At 35.7% G+C, this 15,525-nt stretch overlaps 1 protein-coding gene across 6 annotated transcripts in view; it reads left to right on the top strand.

The window, feature by feature from the left end:
- Positions 1-6,435: 6,435 nt before the first annotated feature.
- Positions 6,436-15,525, top strand: part of foxl2b (forkhead box L2b) — an 86,667-nt gene continuing 77,577 nt past the window's right edge. For all 6 annotated transcript variants that reach the window (XM_073911013.1, XM_073910995.1, XM_073911000.1 and 3 more), the window contains exons 1-2: positions 6,436-6,758; positions 12,432-12,549. The gene's annotated coding sequence lies outside the window, so the exon portion shown is untranslated. The remainder of the gene's footprint in view (positions 6,759-12,431; positions 12,550-15,525) is intronic.

The following is a 15,525-nucleotide window of genomic DNA, read 5'->3' as shown; positions in this document are numbered from 1 at the left end:
GCTTTTCTCTGTGGGTTTCCTCAGGGTGCTCCACAATCCAAACACATGCGTTACAGGGGAATTGATTAACTACAATTGCCGTAGTGTGTGTGAATGCGTGTGTATGGGTGTTTCCCAGTACTGGGTTGCAGCTGGAAGGGCATTCACTGTGTAAACATGCTGGAATAGTTGGCGGTTCATTCCACTGTGGTGACCGCTAATAAATAAGGGATTGAGCCGAATTAATTAATGAATAATTAATGTAATATTATGTATTTTTTCAATTTTTTCTTAACATTACTTTTGAAGGGATCATTTATTATAATTTCTGAATTAATACTGTAATATCTTCATTAAATTGTTAGACTATTAGTGCATGAATTAAAATGAATGAAAAAATATTAGTTATTTCTAAACTAATAACATGGAACAAGTTATTGGAGTTATTAATGTTAATTAAGGGTGTTATCAATTAATATTGATCAATTAAGTCAAATTTTCAACAGTGGAGGGAAAAAACTCATGAAGAAACATTAATAAATGATTATTTTGTATGTAGTCAGATAGCTTTGTAAGAAATGAGTGTGAATGTGTGAGCGGTGTGTGTGAAGGTCAGGCTGTGCGGCTGCAGCTGCTGCTTTATCTGTGTGGGAGAAAAACAGGAGGATCCACAGACTGAACTTCAGGACGACGTGACATTCAGACACAACCATACAGCTGATAGACACACACACACACACACACACACACACACACACACATTCAGATCATTTTGATTCAGACACACATTCAGATCCTCTTCATGCAGACACAACCATACAGCTGATACACACACATATTTAGATCCTCCTGATGAAGACACAACCATACTGCTGATAGACAGACACACTCACGAATTATATATATATATATATATATATATATACACACACACACACACACACTACTCACACATACATACTTTCAGATCCTCCTGATGCAGACAAAGCCATACAGCCTATAGAGACACAAGAACACACACAAATACAATAATAGTTGACAATGTCACAGTTGACGATATCACGTTTAATAGTAACAGAGTTGACGATATCACTGTTGACAACAGTAATAACAAAGCTGACAATATCACAGTTGACGATATCGCAATTGATAGTAACAGTTGCCGAAATCACAGTTGACGATATAAAGTTTGATTGTGACAGTTGAGGATATCACATTTGATTGTAACAGAGTTGACGAAAACACAGTTGACGATATCACATTTGTCAATAGCAATTGACAATATCACAGTTGATGATATCAGATTTGATAGTAACAGTGTTGACGATATCGCAATTCACAATAACAAAGTTGATAATATCACATTTGATGGTAACAGTCAGTGATATTACATTTGCCGATATCACATTTGATAGTAACAGAGTTGAAAATATCACAGTTTACAACACCAGTGTTGATGATATCACAGTTGACTATAACAAAATTGACAAAATCACAGTTGACAATAACAGAGTTGGCGATATCACAGTTGACAATAACAAAGTTGAAGAAATAGTTGACAATATCACACTTAATAATAATAATTCCTTACATTTATGTAGCGCTTTTCTGGGCACTCAAAGCGCTTTACACGATGGGGGGGAATCTCCTCATCCACCACCAGTTGACCACTTGACAATAACAGCTGACGATATCACATTTGATAGTAACAAATAGTAACAAATTTAATAGTGACAAACTGTTATTGTCACAGTTGACAATAACAGAGCTGACTATATCACAGTTGACAATATCACATTTGATAGTAACAGAGTTGACAATATCACAGTTGACAATAACAGAGTTGATGATATCACAGTTGACAATAACAGAGTTGACGAAATCACAGTTGACAATAAAAGTTGAGGAAATCGCAGTTGACAATAACAGTGTTGATGATATCACAGTTGATAGTAACAGAGTTAATATCATAGTTGATGATATTACATTTGATAGAAACAGTTGATGATATCACAGTTGACAGTAACAGAGTTGACTATCACAGTTGACAATAACAGTTGACGATATCACATTTTTCAATAGCAATTGACAATATCACAGTTGATGATATCACAGTTGACAATAACAGTTGACGATATCACATTTTTCAATAGCAATTGACAATATCACAGTTGATGATATCACAGTTGACAATAACATAGTTAGCATTATCACATTTTTAAGTAACAGTTGATATCAGTTGACAATTACAGTTGACAAAATCACAGTTGACAATAACAGAGTTGATGATATCACATTTGAAAGTAACAGGGTTAATATAGTTGACGATATCACATTTGATAGTAACAGAGTTGACAATATCACAGTAGACAATAACAGAGTTGATATCACAGTTGACAATAACAGTTGACGATATCACAGTTGTCAATAGCAATTGACAATATCACAGTTGATGATATCACAGTTGACAATAACAGTTAACGATATCACATTTTAAAGTAACAGTTGATATCAGTTGACAATTACAGTTGATGAAATCACAGTTGACAATAACAGTTGATGGTAACAGAGTTGACGATATCACATTTGACAATATCACAATTGACAATTACATAGTTACAATAACAATAACATACAATAACTGTTGATATCAGTTGATGATATCACATTTGATAGTAACAGAGTTGACAATAACAGTTGGCTATATCACAGTTGTCAATAACAATTGACAAAATCACAGTTGACAATATCACAGTTGACAATACCATAGTTGACGATATCACATTTGACAGTTACAGTTGATATCACAGTTGATAGTGACAGGGTTGATGATATCACAGTTGACAGTAACAGGGTTGACGATACCACAGTTGATGATATCACATTTGCTGGTGACAGAGTTGAGGATATCACAGTTGACATAAACAGTTGATGAAATCACGTTTGTCAAAATCACCGAATTGACGGTAACAGATTTAACAATGACATAATTGTCAATAATATAACTGACAGTAATAGAGTTGATGGTAACAGCGTTGACAGTAATAGAGACGACAATAAGATCACAGCGAATATGATGAGATCACAGTTCATTATCACAGTTCACAGTTGGCAACTTTTGGCAATATCACAGTTGACAGTAACAGAGTTGACTCAATAAAACATTCCTTGTTGATTCCCTGTAAGGTGAAGTTTAAGTAAAGTGTGTGTTAATGAGCGGTGTTAATGAGCTCAGCTCTCCAGTGTGGGATGTAAAAGTGTCGTCCGGCAGGTTTTCCCAGTGGACTGAAGATTTGTGAGTTTCCTGAGCTTCATTAGTGAGCTGATGATGGAGGACGAGGCTGATGATGAACCTGCAGCTGTGAGAGAGTGTGTGTGGAGTCTGTCCAGCTGTTCTGTCCACTGCTGCACCTACAACTCATACACACACCAGCTGTTCTGTCCACTGCGACACCTACAACACACACAATAATAATCATGCATACACACGCACAAACTTTTACACATCCACACTCACATACTGTACGCCAGCTTTTCAGACCACTACTGCGCCTAAAACAGCTGTTCTGTCCAATGCTGCACCTTCACAGATAAATACACGCACTCATACACACTCTCTACACACTCATACACTCAGATACACATTTATACACACACTCAGAAAGACACTTATATACATACACTCATTACTAACACACACACTCATACACACACATACACATACAAACTCATTACTAACACACACACACACTCATACACACACATACAAACTCATCATCACTTACGCACACACACTTATACACAGTCACAGATACACACTCCTTATTAACGCACACACACTTATACACATACACATTCACAGATACACACTCCTTACTAACAGAACACACACTCTTACAGTCAGATACACACTTATAGACATGCACACTCATGCAAACACACACTCACATACACTGATACACATACACACTCACATCAACACACACACACGCACTCATACACTCAGATACACATTTATACACACACACTAATGCAAACACACATACACACTCAGATAGACACTTACTGTATACAAATACACTCATACACACTCTTACACATACAAACTCATCACTAACACGCACACACTCATACACAGATAGACACTGATACACATACACTTATAAACACACATACAAACTCATCATCACTAACACACACACACACACACACACTTATACACATACACACAGATACACACTCTTTAATAACACACACATACTCAGATACACACTTATACACACACACTCACAGATACACACTCATCAGTAGCAGACACACACACACACACACTCAGATACACATACAAACTCTCACACATATACACACTCATCAATTACACACACACATACACTCATGCACACACATACAAACTCATCATCACTTACGCACACACACTTATACACAGTCACAGATACACACTCCTTATTAACGCACACACACTTATACACATACACATTCACAGATACACACTCCTTACTAACAGAACACACACTCTTACAGTCAGATACACACTTATAGACATGCACACTCATGCAAACACACACTCACATACACTGATACACATACACACTCACATCAACACACACACACGCACTCATACACTCAGATACACATTTATACACACACACTAATGCAAACACACATACACACTCAGATAGACACTTACTGTATACAAATACACTCATACACACTCTTACACATACAAACTCATCACTAACACGCACACACTCATACACAGATAGACACTGATACACACACTTATAAACACACATACAAACTCATCATCACTAACACACACACACACACACACACACTTATACACATACACACAGATACACACTCTTTAATAACACACACATACTCAGATACACACTTATACACACACACTCACAGATACACACTCATCAGTAGCAGACACACACACACACACACTCAGATACACATACAAACTCTTACACATATACACACTCATCAATTACACACACACATACACTCAGATACACACTAATACACATACACATTAATGCAAACACACTCACATATACACACACGTAATCACATACACACACACACACACACACACACACAGTGCAGTGTGTTTACTATGCTCTGCTGTGTGAAGGTCCTTCAGATCCACTCATAACACTGAGATAGAGTATCGGAGAGTTTGGTATTTGATAAACATTTGAAGAGAAGATTGTCTGTTATTATTGATATGAGCTGAGCAGCTTCTCTCTTATTCTCCTCATATAACCTCCTCTTTATGATGCAATCCAGCACTATTTTTAGTTTGTTTGTGAATTTAGACAAGGACAACAAAAGCCTAATAATAATAATAAATATTATTATTATTATTAAGAGCTGAGTTTGGTGTCCTATAATGAATTCCCTAATCACTAATAAACAGAAAACACATGTAAAGAACAACATCCACTAGTAATTAAACGATTGTTAAATAGCTTATGTTTGTTTTTATTTGTTTGCATTGTAAAATAATGGGCGACGTGGTGGCTGTGGCCTCACAGCAAGAAAGTTGCTGGTTCGAGCCGGGTCAGTTGGTGTTTCTGTGTGGAGTTTGCATGTTCTCCCCGTGTTGGCCATAATGTATGTGTGTGTGAATGAGTGTGTATGAGTGTTTCCCAGTACTGGGTTGCAGCTGGAAGGGCTTTCGCTGTGTAAAACATGCTGGAATAGTTGGCGGTTCATTCCACTGTGGCAATCCTTGATAAATAAAGGGACTAAGCCGAAAGAAAATGAATGAATGTAAAATATGTGTAGAGGTAGTCAAATATGCTAATGTAATATATAGTGTAAATGTATAATGATATGATTACATATAATAACGTAACATTTTTGTCATTATTGTTCTGCTCTGACATTTTGTGATCCTTTTCTTTTAATCTAAAATGTACTATTATTAACCTGAGGCCACTGTGTTGTTCTTCTGTAGATTTATTTTTATTAAACCAAAGTTATACCTGTTTATTTTTCTCAAATATTATTGAATCTAATCGAGAAACTTAAATAAAACGACTAATTACTAATGTAATGTAATTAACAAAGCAAATAAAATGCCAAATAAATAATATAGCCTAGATATAAATATGCAAATCTGCATTTGAGAAATGATTAGCTTCTGTTTTATCAAGAAAGACAAACGCAGTTCTCTTTATGAAGGTTTTTTACTGGTAAGTAAAACAAATGTTTTGTTTATTTTGTGTTTTTAAAACAAATCCTCCGAATTTTAACACACAAGACGTGTCACTCGTATACTTTTGAATGGGGAAAAGTGTAACTGTCTATATGGTGAATAAAGCCCCGCCTTCTAGTACAGGAGCCAATCAGCGATCGCTATATGGCGAATAAAGCCCGCCTTCTAGTACATGAGCCAATCTGTGATCGCTATAGAACGACAATTCCCCGGGGGAGGGGCTTGGACTAAACGTGAGTTTCTGCAGATTTTGTGTGATGCGAACATATAGAAATAAAACTAAAGAGACAGCTGTTGTTTAATTTTATTGGTTATTGGTAATATGTAATGTAATCGTAATCTTGGCAAGTAGTTTTGAAGAATTTAATGTTTCCCCATTCAGACAGAATGCCCGAGCATACTGCCCGAGAGGCGTTTCAAAGATGGCCGCCGCGTGAAAGGGACTAAAAGCAGCGCGGTGTGTTCGCTGGACTTCCGGTGTCATTCGCTTCCGATTAATCCAGCAGGTACTTCAAATCGCAAACAGGTAATTATAATCACACACTTTCACTTCTTTTCGTCCTCATTAACACATTAGTTTGATGCAGAGTTCGTTTTACATTTGAAATCTCAATGTTGTCAACATTATGAGTCAGACTAATAACAGATAATGTCTTTATAAACATAAGCCCCTTTCATACACAGAACTTTCCGGAAATATTTACTGGTCTCGCTGTGTGAAAGGGGCTATTATCAGATTGGTTCGGTTTTGTAACCTTAATTGTTTTTTTCCCCATTGAAATGTGCTTTCACTCTGTTCATCAAACTGTAACACCTGTTAATCAAGGCAATTTGTTGATAAAGGTAAGTTTTAAATGGATAATATACCATTTTATACGTGTTTAATGGGTGTTTCCCACTATTGGCCTGCATTAAAGGGTCACGACAGACTAAAACACATGTTTTGAGCTGTTGACAGTCGTATATGTGTTCCACACTGCTAAAAGCACTATTAGGACACCTATATTTCACTAAAAAGTGTAAATTGGTTGTTTTTGCGTTATTTTTAGCAAATTCGTACTTCGTACTTGAAGCTGCGTCACACTGAAAACTCTAAAAATAATAAGTGCACTTTAATTACCCGGATGATGCACTCATTCAGCCGGTAAAGTGAAGTGTGTAATGATGGACACTTCACACACTCAACGACCGCGCACATGTTGGATAACTTTTATTTTCGATGGTGAAAGCAAAATTCTCCTACAAGATTGATTATAGCGCCTCCCAATGGTGAATGCAGTTACATTTACGGTATTATTGGATAATTCGGTCGTTTATTTCACTGTTTTGGCGACCGTCAAGCGTCATCAGGGAAACGGTTTGAATTTACGCTTAGTTAAAACCATTAGTGCTCTATTTGGGACGACATACATACATATACTAAACTGTTGAGTGTGTAAGTGCAAAAGTGCATGACTGTATAGTGTGCCATTTGGGACGCAGCTAATGTCACAGATCGGATCATTTTTTGGATCAGCCAAGAAGGGGAGGAGACGAATGTAATTTGCTTTCTATTTATTACAGAAACAGCAGTTCAAGACACTTTTGATTTTAACAAAGAAAAAATTTAAATGAAGAAAAAAAGTGGCTGATTACTATTCTACGCCATTTTGTAGTATAAATAGTGTAAGTAGTGCATTCACACTGAAAAGTCTAAAAATAATAAGTGCACTTTAAATACCCGGAAGAAGCTCTTATTCAGCTGGTAAAGTGAAGTGTAAAATGTTGGACACTTCATGCGCTCAACGACCGCAGCTTTGCGCACGTAGTGGAAGGGACGGAGCTATCGGGCACTGATGTTGGATTACATTATTTATTTATTTATTTAAATTCTCAGATAAAAGTGATTATAGCGCCTCCTGAGGGTGAATGCGGTTATACTAATGGCAGGTATTATTTGGTACATTATTTATTTCACGTCATCAGGAAAACAGTTTTAATTTCCGCCTAGTAAAAAATCAATTAGTGTTCCATTTGGGAAGACAGTACATACATATACTATGCTGTTGAGTGTGTATGTGCGTAAGTACATTAGTGTATAGTAGAGCTGCACAATTAATCGTTAAAAGATCGCAATCTCGATTCGACCCCCTAGATCAGGGGTTTTCAAACTTTTTCAGCTGAGGGCCCCTTTGTGTAGGGCGAATTCTTTCGGGGACCCCCCAAAAATAAAAATGACGCCACCCCCTCAAATTAACAACTGTACTTAATTTTTTTTAAATTGTATTATTCAATACATTTATATTATTATATATTATTCAATAAATTTATATTATTCATTATCTGGATTAATTTTTGTAAGATGTTAGTTGAGTTGACATGGTTTAAGTGCTTCAATCTATTGATCAAATCTTGATGCGCAGTGTTCATTGTGGTCTGCTCTCACTGGATTATTCCATCAAGCCATATTTTGTGTACAAGTCGTCACTTTACACAGTTTTTATGCCATTTTTATGCTTTTTTTCAGCCTATGCACAGCTAGACTCTTCTGTATTTACCCTTACAGCTGAGAGTCTAAATGTATCTAAAGATTTAAAGCTTTAAAGTTTTAAAGAGTTTTGTCATTCATCAGCTGTTAACAGTTAACTGTACTGTTGTAACTAGCAATACTACAATAGAGGCTGTAGTGGTTCAGTGTGTTTTGTTTATTTTTATTCCTTTTTTTGTGCACATCATAATTTACTCAGGTCGACAATCCTGACTTACACTGATAAAAAATAATTTCCTAAATGCAATCTAGAATTGGGTATTCAAGTTCAAAAAGCCACAAATTTTACTTTGCATAATTTTAGAAGCTTTGCTGACTTTAAAATGTCCATACCAGTTTGTTCTATTAATAATAATACTGAACATTACATTTAAATTAGTTACACAAACAAATATGGGAAAAAGTGGAACAAAAATGCATTTATATTCAGAGTATTAAAATTTGATCAGGTATGTTGAGCTCCATTAAATACAGAGCACTAATACATTTTAATATTTAATAATTATTAGCCCTATAACATAACACAAACAGATACATTATAATTTTTAAAGGCTATAGTGGTTTTACTCAGTGTGTATACAATTTAGTTTTTTAATCATCCAGTTATGAACCAATGTGAGTAAGACGTCCACTGCAGAGCTCATCCAGCTGTCATTAGTGTAACAGGAGTGAAACTCTGAGAACTCGCTCATGTGATGACAGCTCCATTCATTGTTATTGCAGCACTTTTTGCTTTACAATTTTAATATGTTTGTTTGCCATGCTGCAAAGTCTGATATTTGTACAATGCAAAGTGTAAAAGCCTGTCGCGCTGAGGACGAGGTGCAATGTTGTGGCGTGTCTTTAAAATGCTATTTGTTTCCTATGAGTGAAGCCTGCGCAGAGAGGCGCGTACTCCGCAGCACCCAGCTGATCGCTTACTTAGGAACGCAAGCCATAAACAGGGTAGTGCTTTCAGCCACCGATAATGTTCTTATTGATCATATATTTTAACTGAAATATAGTCAGACAAACCTGAGCATTCATTTAGTTGTTTAGCGTAAAAGAGGTAAGCGTAAGTGAAAGGTAAACGCCGTCAGGTGCAGCAGACAAGCGCCAAAAATCACAGTCAGGAAGCGCCTGGCCAGAAGCGCTTATTCAATAAAAGTCCCCGTCCACGGAGGCGGGCCGCTGCGCTTCTTTTCCTGTGTCACGAAAGTGTCAACTGCATTTAAATGACATAAGCATAAAGCTTAATTTTTGCAGTACTTTTGAGCTCAAATTATAATAAAAATATATTAACCTTCAGAATGATGTAGGACACAAAATTCATCCATGTGGGCTCATTGATCTAAAATTTCTTTGCGGCCCCCCTAGCGCCATCTGGCGGCCCCCCAGGGGGCCGCGGACCCCAGTTTGAAAACCCCTGCCCTAGATGGTCTTAATCCAGCATTTCTACAATTCTGTCAATCATATTTTCGAGTTCAGGAGAGAAGAAAAGGCGGCTGCTCGAGTCTTTTCATTGTTTCACACACGTTGCTTAGTGACAGACACCTCCAAATGATGTTGAATAAGTCACATACTGTATTTATAAGGTATAATTCAGCTAAAAATGTCATTTTTGTCTTCATATAATGATGTTTTCACGATCGGGAAATCACACGTGACTTGAGCTGCTGACCGTGAGCTGTTATCACAGAGAGGGCGCGCATGTGCTCTACTTAATGACAGACGCGCGCGAGTCTACTTTAGTGAACAGAACCTGCATATGTTGCGAGTAACAGGTAATATAGTTGTAAATAATATTCAGTTTATGGCACAGGGTTATCGTTTGGGAGCCGCCTGAAGTATGAACAGCACTTAGCAGTCAGAATGAAACCGAAAGTGTGCACTTCATTTAAATGATCATATCGCATTATAGAGATATGATTATGACAAGCATTTGAAGTTTTTTTTTTTCATAGTGAACACACAGTTGTGCATGAAAATAAATGTTTACAATGTCAGTATAACTTCTCTAGCCTCTATATTGTTGAATATAATCTGAGAATGGCAAATGTCTGATTTTACCAGTGAATTAAATTGTCTAATATGACAGTGCAAGCATATATCTCAAACATAATAATTCAACATCAGAATTATTATAAGTAAAATATAATTATTTATAGAAAACAGTAGACCCACACATAATATTATTATCGATGTTGTGCCATATGTTTGTTTTTACCATACCTTTATTTTACATCTACAGAATCGTGAGAAAATCCTGATCTTTATTTTGTGCAAAAAAATCGCGATTCTTATTTTAGCCAGAATCGTGCAGCTCTAGTGTATAGTGTGCCGTTTGGGACGCAGCTTGTTACTACTAATGTTGCTGATAACGCTAAATGTAGAAATCTAACATTATCGTTTTACGACCCATATTTATTTTAGTCTCATTTTCAATAAATGATTCAGTTATTCACTTATAAAACTTCATGTTTCATTGCTAGATGATCATTTTTGAAGAATTATTCTCTGGCTTTTATTATTCAATGTTTTTGATGGCTGGTTGTCGCCACCTATTGTTTAAAAAATGTAATTGCTGCCTAAAACTTTCATTTTTGAGCATCATTAAATGCATATTATGGTGATTTTAATATTAACCATAAACATCAGTGGTTTTATCTAAAATATAAACTGTTCTCCCTGTACTGCTGTCTTATTTGACTGTTTGTAGATTAAAGACTGAATCTCTTTCTTCATTTTTGTGTTGTCAAACCCAGATTTGAATGCAGCGATTGGATGTATTAATAAACATAAGCAAATCACCTTCATTTACAGTTTGTTGCGTGGGTGTTGAGATCCTGATCTTTTAATGATTAATTGTGCAGCTTACACTGAATGCATTAATGCAGACTAAACAAGTAGTGACAGAAAACACCTTTAATAACCTAAGAAACCCACCACATCCCCAATAACCCACCAAAACTTCTCCTGTCATCATTATATTTTACAGAAGAAATGCTTTCATACATGTCATTTGATTCACGCAAGAGGCGAACTCTCAGCGATAGTTACCAAATTAGAAGTAATCGACAAGTAAACAAAATTATTAATGTGCAGGTCACGTGCGTTCCAAACCCTGGGTTGTGATGTGTACGAATCACGGGTCAACCATGATCCGTTACACTCCTAGCAGAATGACTTCCCGTTGGCTATGTTGGTGCTGTTTTTGCCCCATTGACTTCCATTATAATCACATTATTTGATTGTAAAGCCATGATAATCATGCATTCCTGAGTGTTGGAATGAGGAATGCATGTAAAAATGACCAATGTTCCCTCTTCCCAACAGGGAAAACGAGTAACAATCAAGAATGCTTGATTATATGCCGTCATGGCTTTACAATCAAAAATAATGGGAGTCAATGGGGCAAAAACAGCACACACATAACCAAAGTAGATTCAATCTGAACAATACACGAGTTGAACAGTATTTGCGTGCATATACATGTCTTTATAAGTGCATATATGTGTGTATATGTCTGTATATATGTGTGTGTGTGTGTGTGTGGGGCTGGGCTCATACAGCAGGAGAATAAGCGCTGGTCTTTTAAAGCTTTTGTTTTGACTCTGGGGTCCGGGGTTTAAGCAGCGGGGTCAGACGCCCCTCCAGCTCTCCGTAATTCACACTCCGCTTTTGTCTTCTCAGGTTTCCCTGCACTGAGTGTTCTCTTCCTGCGTACGAGCTGCAGAAACAGGAGCACATCTTCTGAAGGAGAAACAGTCTTAACTCACAGTCCCGTCTGATTGTCTAACTTATGGACAAGGTAAGAATAGTGCTGGGTGGTACAGCATTTTTGTAATACACAACGGTAATTCAAAGTGCCCTAAATAAACAAGAATAAAAAATATCAAAAACATGTTAAAACAGCTTTAAAGAAATAATATAGGTCACTGTAAATATCTGATATCATGATAATTATATAATACCATTTCTCTAAATGCAGTCCATTAGTTTACAGTGCTCTGCATAATTGAGTATACCTTCTTTTGAAAATGAATATTATTATCCATTTGTCAGTGAATATAGAGAATATGTTTTGGTGCATTTAATCAACAGCTTTATTAAATCGTTTCATTCATTAAAATAGGAGTTTGATCACCGTACAGCTTTAGGAAAAGAAAGATAATACATTGAACATTCAAAGCAGTTAGTACAGAAAAAAATAGATATAAATACATTTATTATTATTATTATTATTATTTATTATTATTGTTGTTATTATTATTATTATTATTATTATTATTATTATTATTATTATTGTTATTGTTTATTATTATTATTGTTATTATTATTATTATTATTATTATTATTGTTTATTATTATTATTATTATTATTATTATTATTATTATTATTGTTATTATTATTATTATTATTATTCATTGTTATTATTATTATTATTATTCATTATTATTATTATTATTATTGTTATTATTATTATTATTATTATTATTATTATTATTATTATTATTGAACTTTTTATTTTTAAAAAATCCTCAACATATTAATTTGGGTGTGCTGTGATCTTCTACAGGGATGTCCAAACTCGGTCCTATAGGGCCTATGTCCTGCTGAGTTTAGCTCAACTTGCCTCAACACACTTGCTAGGAAGTTTCTAGTATATCCAGTAAAGCTGTGGTCACACCGCACATTTCTTCCCATAGACTTCCATTCATACGCACGCAAATGCGTCAGACTGGAAGCGCGGCAAGTTTTGCAGTTCGCTGTGTTAAGTTCAAGCTTTGTGAACTGTGACCTGCAAAATCGCATCATTTGACTGCGTGAGACCAATCAAGGATCAAAACATGACCTCTCTGGACAGAAATGTAAAACATGGAGCAATCCCTCGCTATTTAATGTCTAATCATGTTTAATCCCGCTCCTTTTCACAGCACTGTACGACTTTGCACGCACAAACTCTAGTGTGACCGCAGCATAAGAGCTTGATTAGCTGGTTCAGGTGTGTTTGATTAGGGTTGGAGCTAAACTCTCCAGGACACCGACCCTCCAGGACTGAGTTTGGACACCCCTGCTCTTAAAGAACTCATGAACTGCTAATTATTAAAGGTAACGATCATGCACATCTGTCTAGTGCATGTTTACATTGAAAAGCAATAGAAACTAGGCCTGAACAATATATGGTTTGAGCATCGATACTGCAGTGTGTGTATCAGCAACAGTCACATTGCAGGATTAGATTATTTAGTAAAGATTAAAAGATTATTATTATTATTTTGTTTTGATTATTTATACAGTGGTGACCTTGTTCTTTTACACCTGATTTGTTCAATTTCTGTACTTAAATACTGTTAGACTCCCCAGAAAATCACAAAGCACTGTTTATTTATTGATTTTTGCTTGTAATTTATTATAATTTATGAAGATGCACTGCTTAGAGAAAACTTGATCATTACAGTTGATCTAAGTTAATGGAATCTTTCCAAATAGAGCTATTCAAATCATCTGGTTAAATTATATTCATAATGAAATGTGTATATGCATATATCATGCAGCCCTAGTTCTAACCCTAATTAAACACACCTGGGGCCTGTTTCAGAAAGGAGGTTAAGTGAAAACTCAGAGTAGTTTAACCCTGAAATGAGAGAAACTCTGGGTTTTCCGTTTCAAAATGGCAGGTTTGTTAAACTGGAGAAAGCAGGGTAAGTCAAGCCTGTTTCTGAAAGAGAGTTAACTTTAACTCAGAGTCAGTTACTGTGGCAACTTACTCTTGGAACCTAACCGTTTTTTAACCAGATTTTTTTTTTCTAAACTCAGAGTTTCTGTCGGTCTCCTCCCCTTTTTTAAAGACGAAGCGGTATTTCTCGCCTTAGCCTCACATTTCCACACACCTATTTTAATGCTTATTTTGGATATGCCCATAAAAACGATTGATGGAAACGTCATGATGCTCATAACTTTTGAAACTATGCATAAAAACACGCATAGCTGAGTAGGATAAACTTTTATTCGATAGAAAAGATACACATAGACTACAATGGAAACATTTTTACTGAACAAATTATAGTATGTACATTAAAAAAGGTTTGTAGTAAGAGATCATATGATGATGAAAATGTGTGTAAATGGACAAACCAGCAGGCTGAGCACACTACAACACGTCTGAAATGTTGTTTTAGTCATTCTAAAATGTCTTAACTGTTTCAGTATTAGTGTATATTATTAATTACCTCCGAGCGTCTGGAGATTGTCAAAAGATTCTCCGCGTCTCATGGCTTCAAACGCTCCCACGTGTCGTCTGAGGCGCAAGTACATTTATTAAATAAAGAAGTAATTCACACAGCTTCTTCTGCCACAGTAAATTCTGCTTTTACTGTTGATATTTGGCGCAAGCTAATCAGGAAGTGATGATTTTGTTCTCTTTAACTCGTTGGAAGGAAACGCTGCTTTACTGCATTTGCAATATTCCAGTTTTGCACATAAATTTGGATGGAAACTTATTGTCTACAATTTAGTCACACAAAACAAAGTCACGTATGAGAATGGCTTGCTCTATTTTAATAAATAATTAGCTTAAATTCACTGACCTTGAACATGTACTGTTACTAGATTAATGGGATTATTATTCTTTATAAAAACTATCGTTTAGTTCTGCTTACATTATAAATGTCATATCAACCTCTATCACTTGATCCATAAGAAGACAGACACACAAGTGCACTGTTAAATCTATTAAAACTGATAAACGTGTATAAAAGTTTAGAAAAAATTTAATAAATGTCA

The sequence above is a fragment of the Danio rerio genome, chromosome 2, assembly GCF_049306965.1.
Source record: "Danio rerio strain Tuebingen ecotype United States chromosome 2, GRCz12tu, whole genome shotgun sequence".
In the NCBI taxonomy this organism is placed as follows: domain Eukaryota; kingdom Metazoa; phylum Chordata; class Actinopteri; order Cypriniformes; family Danionidae; genus Danio; species Danio rerio.
The sequence above is the reverse complement of the archived record's forward strand: the minus strand, read 5'-3'. Positions and strand labels throughout refer to the sequence as shown.